Below are 11,041 nucleotides of genomic sequence, written 5' to 3'. Positions count from 1 at the left end.
CAGCCAGCATGCAGAGGCCTGCCACTGGCCTATCAGGCAATAGGACTGCCGTGACCTCAAAAGGACAGCCAGCAACCAATGGCCTCGCACTGGCCTATCAGGCAATAGGACTGCTGTGACCTCACAAGCACAGCCAGCAGGTATGGACCTCCCACTGGCTATCAGGCACTCAGACTGCTGTGACCTCACAAGCACAGCAAACAGCCAGGGGCCTGCCACTGCCCTATAGGGCACAGAGGCTGCTGTGACCTCACAAGCACAGCCAGCAGCCAAGGGCCTGCCACTGGCCTGTAGGGAATGGAGGCTGATGTGACCTCACAAACACAGCCAGCAGCCATTGGCCTTCCACTGCCCGATGAGGAGCTGACACTGCTCTGACCTCACAAGCACAGCACACTGTCACGGGCCTGCCACTGCCATAAAGGGCACAGAGGCTGCTGTGACCTCACAAGCACAGCGAGGAGCCATGGGCCTGCCACTGGCCTATCAGGCAACAGGAGTGCTGTGACCTCAAAAACACACCAAGCAGCCATTGGCATCCCTCTGGCCTACAGGAAAAGGAGGCTGCTGTGACCTCACAAGCACAGCGAGGAGCCAGAGGCCTGCCATTGCCCTAGAAGGTACAGAGACAAATGTGACCTCAAAAGGCAGCCAGCAGACAGAGGCCTTCCACGGGCCTATCAGGAAATAGGACTGCTGTGACCTTACAAGCACATCCAGAAGCTATGGGCCTGCCACTGCCCTATAGGGAACGGAGGCTGCTGTGTCCTTACAAGCACAGCCAGCAGCCAGGGGCCTGCCACTGGCCTATGAGGCACTGAGGCTGCTGTGACCTCACAAGCAGAGGCAGCAGGGGGCGCTTGCTACTCACTTATGATGCACTGAGGCTACTGTGACCTCACAAGCACAGGCAGCAGGGGGCACTTGCCAGTAACCAATGAGACACTAAGGTTGCTCTGACTTCAGAAGCCCAGAAAGTAGCCATCAGCCTGCAACTGGCCTAGGAAGCACGGAGGCTGCTGTGACCTCACAAGCACAGCCAGCAGCCATGAGCCTGCCACTGGCTTATGAGGCACGGAGGCTGCTGTGACCTCACAAGCACAGCCAGCAGCCATGAGCCTGCTACCGCCCTATGAGGCAGTGAGGCTACTGTGACCGCACAAATGCAGCCAGCCGCTACGGGCCTCCACTGGCCTATAAGGCACGGAGGGTGCTATGACCTCACAAGCACAGCCAGCAGCCAGAAGCCGGCCACTGCCCTTTGAGGCACTGAGGGTGCTGTGACCTCACAAGCACAGCCAGCAGCCATGAGCCTGCCACTGGCCTAGGAGGCACAGTGGCTACTGTTACTTCACAAGCACAGCCAGCAGCCATGAGCCTGCCGCTGGCCTATGAGGCACTGAGGCTGCTGTGACCTCACAAATGCAGCCAGCAGCCAGGGGCCTGCCACTGCCCTGTGTGGCACTGAGGCTGCTGTGACCTGAAAAGCACAGCCAGCCGCTACGGGCCTGCCACTGGCCTATGAGGCACGGAGGCTGCTGTGACCTCACAAGTACAGCCAGCCGCTACGGGCCTGCCACTGGCCTATGAGGCACGGAGGCTGCTGTGACCTCACAAGCACAGCGAGGAGCCAGAGGCCTGCCATTGCCCTAGAAGGTACAGAGACAAATGTGACCTCAAAAGGCAGCCAGCAGACAGGGGCCTTCCACGGGCCTATCAGGAAATAGGACTGCTGTGACCTGACAAGCACTGCCAGCAGCTACGGGCCTTCCATTGGCCTATGAGGCACTGAGGCTGCTATGACCTAACAAGCACAGCCAGCAGCTATGGGCCTGCCACTGGCCTATGAGGCACTGAGGCTGCTGTGACCTCAGAAGCACAGTCAGCAGCCAGGGGCCTGCTGCTGGCCTATCAGGCTGTAGGAGTGTTATGACCTGACAAGCACAGCCAGCAGCTATGGGCATCCCACTGGCCTATCAGGCACGGAGGCTGCTGTGACCTCACAAGCACAGACAGCAGCTCTGGGCCTGCCATGGCGCATCAAGCACGGAGAAAGAAGGGAACACCCAAGCAGACCAGCAGCCATGGGCGTGGCAGTGCATGCCCATGCATGCCATGCATGCAATGGCATGCAGGTCAAAGTGACATCATAAGACACAACCAGCAACCATGGGCCTGCCACTGCCCTTTTTGGCATGGAGACACAAGTATCCTCACAAGCCCAGTCAGGAGGCATGGCCCTGCCACTGGCCTATCAAGCACAGAGGCAGAAGCAACCTCACAAGCAGAGCAAGGACTGATGGGCCTGACTGGCCTACCAGGCCGTGAGGCAGACGTGACATGACTATCTCATCCAGCAGTGGTGGACCTGACAATATCATTTCAGGCAGAGGGCAAAGTGATATCACAGAACGTTGAAGGACCATAACAGAAAAAAAGGCACTTGGAGGCATGAGCACTGGGAAAAAAGGGCACTAGGAGGCGATGCACTGCAAAAATATGCACATGGAGGACACTATACTGGAAAAAAAGGCACTTTGGGAGCCTGCATCGCAAAAATAGGCACTTGGAGGCCGCTAGGCCGGAAAAAAAGGCACGTAGATGCCCCTTCACTGCAAACAAAAGGCACTCAGACAGCAGTGCACCTCAAACAAAGGCACTCGGAAGCCCCTGCACCACAAAAACAGGCACCCGGAGAACAGTGAACCACAAGAAAAGGCACTCGGAGGCCACTGCATCACAAAAAAAGGCACTTGGAGGCTAATACACTGCAAAAAAGGCACTCGGAGGACCATGCACGGCAAAAAAAGGCACTCGGTGGCCCCAACACCACAAAAAAAGGCACTCGGGGGCTGCCCCTACACTGGAAAAAAAGGCACTTGGAGGCCCCTACAGCACAAAAAAAGGCACTTGGGGGCTGCTACAATGCAAAAAAAGGCACTCGGAGGCCCCTGCACCAGAAAGAAAGGAACTCGGAGGGCCCTGCACCGCTAAAGAAGGCACTCGGAGGCCCCTGCACCACAAGAAAAGGCACTCGGGGCCACTACACCGCATAAAAAAGGTACATGGAGGACCACACACCCGAAAATAACAGCACTCGGAGGCCCCTGAATCACAAGAAAAGGCATTCAGTGGCCTATACAGCAAAATAAAAGGCACTCGGGGGCTGCTACAATGTGAAACAAGGCACTCGGGGGGCCCTGCACCACCAAAAAAGGCACTCGGAGGCTCCTGCACTGGAAAAAGAGGCACTTGCAGGCCTGTACACTGGAAATAAAGGCACTTGGAGGCCCCTGCACCACAAAAAAAGGCACTCCGAAGCCCCTACATTGCAAAAAAAGGCACTTGGAGGCTACTACACTGCAAAAAAATGCACCCTGAGGCCCCTGCACCGCAAAAAAAGGCACTCGGCTGCCCCTACACTGGAAAAAAAGGCACTCGGAGGCCCCTACAGCACAAAAAAAGGCACTTGGGGGCTGCTACAATGCAGAAAAAGGCACTCGGTGGCCCCTGCACCGCAAAAAAAGGCACACGGTGGCCCCTGCACCACAAAAAAAGGCACTCGGTGGCCCCTGCACCACAAAAAAAGGCACTCGGAGGCCTCTACAACACCTTCCACTGCCCTATCAGACACAGAGGCTCATGTGACCCCACAAGGACAGGAAGCCGCCGGGGCCTGCCAGTGGCCTGTCAGGCACTGGTACTTCTGTGAGCTCACAAGCAGAGTCAGCAGCCATGGGCATCCCACTGCCTGATGAGGCACTGAGACAAAGGTGACCTCAAAATGCAGCCAGCATGCAGAGGCCTGCCACTGGCCTATCAGGCAATAGGACTGCCGTGACCTCAAAAGGACAGCCAGCAACCAATGGCCTCGCACTGGCCTATCAGGCAATAGGACTGCTGTGACCTCACAAGCACAGCCAGCAGGTATGGACCTCCCACTGGCTATCAGGCACTCAGACTGCTGTGACCTCACAAGCACAGCAAACAGCCAGGGGCCTGCCACTGCCCTATAGGGCACAGAGGCTGCTGTGACCTCACAAGCACAGCCAGCAGCCAAGGGCCTGCCACTGGCCTGTAGGGAATGGAGGCTGATGTGACCTCACAAACACAGCCAGCAGCCATTGGCCTTCCACTGCCCGATGAGGAGCTGACACTGCTCTGACCTCACAAGCACAGCACACTGTCACGGGCCTGCCACTGCCATAAAGGGCACAGAGGCTGCTGTGACCTCACAAGCACAGCGAGGAGCCATGGGCCTGCCACTGGCCTATCAGGCAACAGGAGTGCTGTGACCTCAAAAACACACCAAGCAGCCATTGGCATCCCTCTGGCCTACAGGAAAAGGAGGCTGCTGTGACCTCACAAGCACAGCGAGGAGCCAGAGGCCTGCCATTGCCCTAGAAGGTACAGAGACAAATGTGACCTCAAAAGGCAGCCAGCAGACAGAGGCCTTCCACGGGCCTATCAGGAAATAGGACTGCTGTGACCTTACAAGCACATCCAGAAGCTATGGGCCTGCCACTGCCCTATAGGGAACGGAGGCTGCTGTGTCCTTACAAGCACAGCCAGCAGCCAGGGGCCTGCCACTGGCCTATGAGGCACTGAGGCTGCTGTGACCTCACAAGCAGAGGCAGCAGGGGGCGCTTGCTACTCACTTATGATGCACTGAGGCTACTGTGACCTCACAAGCACAGGCAGCAGGGGGCACTTGCCAGTAACCAATGAGACACTAAGGTTGCTCTGACTTCAGAAGCCCAGAAAGTAGCCATCAGCCTGCAACTGGCCTAGGAAGCACGGAGGCTGCTGTGACCTCACAAGCACAGCCAGCAGCCATGAGCCTGCCACTGGCTTATGAGGCACGGAGGCTGCTGTGACCTCACAAGCACAGCCAGCAGCCATGAGCCTGCTACCGCCCTATGAGGCAGTGAGGCTACTGTGACCGCACAAATGCAGCCAGCCGCTACGGGCCTCCACTGGCCTATAAGGCACGGAGGGTGCTATGACCTCACAAGCACAGCCAGCAGCCAGAAGCCGGCCACTGCCCTTTGAGGCACTGAGGGTGCTGTGACCTCACAAGCACAGCCAGCAGCCATGAGCCTGCCACTGGCCTAGGAGGCACAGTGGCTACTGTTACTTCACAAGCACAGCCAGCAGCCATGAGCCTGCCGCTGGCCTATGAGGCACTGAGGCTGCTGTGACCTCACAAATGCAGCCAGCAGCCAGGGGCCTGCCACTGCCCTGTGTGGCACTGAGGCTGCTGTGACCTGAAAAGCACAGCCAGCCGCTACGGGCCTGCCACTGGCCTATGAGGCACGGAGGCTGCTGTGACCTCACAAGTACAGCCAGCCGCTACGGGCCTGCCACTGGCCTATGAGGCACGGAGGCTGCTGTGACCTCACAAGCACAGCGAGGAGCCAGAGGCCTGCCATTGCCCTAGAAGGTACAGAGACAAATGTGACCTCAAAAGGCAGCCAGCAGACAGGGGCCTTCCACGGGCCTATCAGGAAATAGGACTGCTGTGACCTGACAAGCACTGCCAGCAGCTACGGGCCTTCCATTGGCCTATGAGGCACTGAGGCTGCTATGACCTAACAAGCACAGCCAGCAGCTATGGGCCTGCCACTGGCCTATGAGGCACTGAGGCTGCTGTGACCTCAGAAGCACAGTCAGCAGCCAGGGGCCTGCTGCTGGCCTATCAGGCTGTAGGAGTGTTATGACCTGACAAGCACAGCCAGCAGCTATGGGCATCCCACTGGCCTATCAGGCAACAGGACTGCTGTGACCACACAAGCACAGCCAGCAGCCAGGGGCCTGCCACTGGCCTATGAGGCACTGAGGCTGCTGTGACCTCACAAGCACAGTCAGCAGCCAGGGTCCTGCTGCTGGCCTATCAGGCTATAGGAGTGTTGTGACCTCACAAGCACAGCCAGGGGCCTCCCACTGCCCTATAAGGTACAGAGACAAATGTGACCTCAAAAGGCAGCCAGCAGACAGAGGCCTGCCACGGGCCTATCAGGAAATAGGACTGCTGTGACCTTACAAGCACAGCCAGCAGCTACGGGCCTGCCACTGGCCTATGAGGCACTGAGGCTGCTGTGACCTCACAAGCATGGCCAGTAGGCATGGGCAACCAACTGCCCTATGAGGCCCCGAGACAAACGTGACCTCATAACGCAGCCAGCAGGCATGGAGCTGTCACTGGCCCATCAGGCACTGGTACTTCCGTGACATGACAAGCAAAGCCAGCAGCCATTGGCCTCCCACTGGCCAATGAGGCACAGAGACAAAGGTGACCTCAAAACGCAGCCAGCAGCCATGGGCCTGCCACTGACCTATCAGGCAATAGGACTGCTGTGACCTCACAAGCAAAGCCAGCAGCCAAGGGCCTGAAACAGGCCTGTCAGGCAATAAGACTGCTTTGACCTGACAAGCACAGACAGCAGCCAGGGGCCTGCCACTGGCCTATCAGGCAACAGGACTGCTGTGACCTCAAAAGGACAGCCAGCAGCCATTGGCCTGCCACTGACCTATCAGGCAATAGGACTGCTGTGACCTCACAAGCACAGCCAGCAGCCAGGGGCCTGCCACTGCCCTATGAGGTACAGAGACAAATGTGACCTCAAAACGCGGCCAGCAGCCAGGGGCCTGCCACTGCCCTATAAGACACTGAGGCTTCTCTGACCTGACAAGCACAGCCAGCAGCTGTGGGTCTGCCACTGGCCTATGAGGCACGGAGGCTGCTGTGACCTGACAAGCACAGAGAGCAGCCATCGGCCTCCAACTTCCCGATCAGGTGCTGATGCTGCTGTCAACTCAGAATCACAGTAAACAGTCAGGGGCCTGCCACTGCCCTATAGGACACTGAGGCTTCTCTGACCTCACAAGCCCACCCAGCAGCTATGGGCCTGCCACTGCCCTATAGGACACTGAGGCTTCTCTGACCTCACAAGCCCACCCAGCAGTCATTGGCCTCGAACTGGCATATCAGGCAAAAGGACTGCTGTGACCTCAGAAGCACGGCCAGCAGGCATGGGCATTCAACTGCCCTATGAGGCCCCGAGACAAACATGACCTCATAACGCAGCCAGCAGGCATGGAGCTGTCACTGGCCTATCAGGCAACAGGACTGCTGTGACCTCACAAGCACAGCCAGCAGCCAGCAGCCATGGCATCCAACCAGCCGATGAGCCACTGAGGCTCCTCTCACCTCACAAAAACAGCCAGCACCCAGAGGCCTGCCACTGGCCTATGAGGCAATGTGACTGCTGTGACCTCACAAGGACAGCCAGCAGCCATTGGCCTGCCACTGACCTATGAGGCACTGAGGCTGCTGTGACCTCACAAGCACAGCCAGCAGCCAAGGGTGTGCCACTGGCCTAGGAGGCACGGAGGCTGCTGTGACCTCACAAGCACAGCCAGCAGCCATTGGCCTCCCACTGGCCTATGAGGCACAGAGGCTGCTGTGACCTCACAAGCACAGCCAGCAGACAGGGGCCTGCTACTGGCCTATCAGGCACTGAGGCTGCTGTGACCTCAGAAGCACAGCCAACAGCCATTGGCCTGCCACTGGCCTATGAGGCACTGAGGCTGCTGTGACCTCACAAGCACAGCCAGCAGCCAAGGGTGTGCCACTGGCCTATGAGGCACTGAGGCTGCTGTGAACTAACAAGCACAGCCAGCAGCCATTGGCCTTCCACTGGCCTATGAGGCACTGAGGCTGCTGTGACCTGACAAGCACAGCCAGCAGCCATTGGCCTGCCACTGGCCTATGAGGCACTGAGGCTGCTGTGACCTCACAAGCACAGCTAGCAGCCAAGGGCCTGCCACTGGCCTGTAGGGAATGGAGGCTGATGTGACCTCACAAGCACAGCCAGCAGCCATTGGCCTCCCACTGGCCTATGAGGCAATGAGGCTGCTGTGACCTCAGGAGCACAGTCAGCAGCCAGGGGCCTGCTACTGGCCTATGAGGCACTGAGGCTGCTGTGACCTCACAAGCACAGCTAGCAGCCAAGGGCCTGCCACTGGCCTGTAGGGAATGGAGGCTGATGTGACCTCACAAGCACAGCCAGCAGCCATTGGCCTCCCACTGCCCGATGAGGCGCTGACGCTGCTGTCAACTCAGAAGCACAGTAAACAGTCAGGGGCCTGCCACTGCCCTAAAGGGCATGGAGGCTGCTATGACCTCAGAAGCCCAGCGAGCAGCTATGGGCCTGCCACTGCCCTAAAGGGCATTGAAGCTTCTGTGATCTCACAAGCCCACCCAGCAGCTATGGGCCTGCCACTGCCCTATGAGGTACAGAGACAAATGTGACCTGAAAACGCAGCCAGCAGCCAGGGGCCTCCCACTGCCCTATAAGACACTGAGGCTGCTGTGACCTCACAAGCAAAGCCAGCAGCTGTGGGTCTGCCACTGGCCTATGAGGCACTGAGGCTGCTCTGACCTCACAAGCAAAGCCAGCAGCCAAGGGCCTGCCACTGGCCTGTCAGGCAAGAAGACTGCTTTGACCTGACAAGCACAGACAGCAGCTATGGGCCTGCCACTGGCCTATCAGGCAACAGGACTGCTGTGACCTCACAAGCAAAGCCAGCAGCCAGCAGCCAGGGCATCCCACTGGCCTATGACGCACTGAGGCTGCTGTCACCTCACAAAAAGAGCCAGCACCCAGAGGCCTGCCACTGGCCTATCAGTCACTCAGACTGCTGTGACCTCACAAGCACAGCCAGCAGCTACGGGCCTTCCCCGGGCCTATCAGTCACTCAGACTGCTGTGACCTCGCAAGTACAGGCAGCAGCTATGGGCCTGCCACTGCCCTATAGGGCACTGAGGCTGCTGTGACCTCACAAGCACAGCGAGGAGCCAGAGGCCTGCCATTGCCCTATAAGGTACAGAGACAAATGTGACCTCAAAAGGCAGCCAGCAGACAGGGGCCTTCCACGGGCCTATGAGGCACTGAGGCTGCTATGACCTCACAAGCACAGCCAGCAGCTATGGGCCTGCCACTGGCCCATGAGGCACTGAGGCTGCTGTGACCTCAGGAGCACAGTCAGCAGCCAGGGGCCTGCTGCTGGCCTATCAGGCTGTAGGAGTGTTATGACCTCACAAATGCAGCCAGCAGCTATGGGCCTGCCACTGGCCTATGAGGCACTGAGGCTTCTGTGACCTCACAAGCACAGCCAGCAGCCAGGGTCCTGCTGCTGGCCTATCAGGCTGTAGGAGTGTTGTGACCTCACAAGCAGAACGAGTAGCCAGGATCCTCCCACTGCCCTATAAGGTACAGAGACAAATGTGACCTCAAAAGGCAGCCAGCAGACAGAGGCCTGCCACGGGCCTATCAGGAAATAGGACTGCTGTGACCTTACAAGCACAGCCAGCAGCTACGGGCCTCCACTGGCCTATGAGGCACGCAGGCTGCTGTGACCTCACAAGCACACCAAGCAGCCATTGGCCTGCCATGGACCTATCAGGCACTGAGGCTGCTGTGACCTCAGAAGCACAGCCAGCAGCCAAGGGCCTGCCACTAGCCTATCAGGCAGTAGGACTGCTGTGACGTCACAAGCACAGTCAGCAGCTATGGGCCTGCCACTGGCCTATAGGGAACGCAGGCTGCTCTAACCTGACAAGCACAGGCAGCAGCCATTGGCCTACCACTGCCCGATGAGGCGCTGACGCTGCTGTCAACTCAGAAGCACAGCAAACAGTCAGGGGCCTGCCACTGCCCTAAAGGGCATGGAGGCTGCTGTGACCTCAGAAGCCCAGCGAGCAGCTATGGGCCTGCCACTGCCCTATAGGGCACTGAGGCTTCTCTGACCTCACAAGCCCACCCAGCAGTCATTGGCCTCGAACTGGCCTATCAGGCACTGGTACTTCCGTGACATCACAAATACAGCCAGCAGCAGTGGACATCCCACTAGCCAATGAGGCACTAAGACAAAGGTGACCTCAAAACGCAGCCAGCAGCCAGGGGCCTGCCACTGGTCTATAGGGAACGGAGGCTGCTCTAACCTCACAAGCACAGCCAGCAGCCAGCAGCCAGGGCATCCCACTGGCCTATGAGGCACTGAGGCTGCTGTGACCTCACAAAAACAGCCAGCACCCAGAGGCCTGCCACTGGCCTATCAGTCACTCAGACTGCTGTGACCTCAAAAGGACAGCCAGCAGTCATTGGCCTGCCACTGACCTATCAGCCAATAGGACTGCTGTGACCTCCCAAGGACAGCCAGCAGCCAGGGGCCTGCTGCTGCCCTATGAGGTACAGAGACAAATGTGACCTCAAAATGCGGCCAGCAGCCAAGGGCCTGCCACTGGCCTATAGGGAATGGAGGCTGATGTGACCTCACAAACACAGCCAGCAGCCATTGGCCTTCCACTGCACGATGAGGCGCTAACACTGCTCTGACCTCACAAGCACAGCCAGCAGCCAGGGGCCTGCCATTGGCCTGTGAAGCAGTGAGGCTGATGCGACCTCACAAGCACAGACAGCAGCTCTGGGCCTGCCATGGCGCATCAAGCACGGAGAAAGAAGGGAACACCCAAGCAGACCAGCAGCCATGGGCGTGGCAGTGCATGCCCATGCATGCCATGCATGCAATGGCATGCAGGTCAAAGTGACATAATAAGACACAACCAGCAACCATGGGCCTGCCACTGCCCTTTTTGGCATGGAGACACAAGTATCCTCACAAGCCCAGTCAGGAGGCATGGCCCTGCCACTGGCCTATCAAGCACAGAGGCAGAAGCAACCTCACAAGCAGAGCAAGGACTGATGGGCCTGACTGGCCTACCAGGCCGTGAGGCAGACGTGACATGACTATCTCATCCAGCAGTGGTGGACCTGACAATATCATTTCAGGCAGAGGGCAAAGTGATATCACAGAACGTTGAAGGACCATAACAGAAAAAAAGGCACTTGGAGGCATGAGCACTGGGAAAAAAGGGCACTAGGAGGCGATGCACTGCAAAAATATGCACATGGAGGACACTATACTGGAAAAAAAGGCACTTTGGGAGCCTGCATCGCAAAAATAGGCACTTGGAGGC

Source organism: Dromaius novaehollandiae, chromosome 18 (assembly GCF_036370855.1).
Source record: "Dromaius novaehollandiae isolate bDroNov1 chromosome 18, bDroNov1.hap1, whole genome shotgun sequence".
Lineage (NCBI taxonomy): Eukaryota > Metazoa > Chordata > Aves > Casuariiformes > Dromaiidae > Dromaius > Dromaius novaehollandiae.
This window is presented reverse-complemented; position numbering follows the sequence as displayed.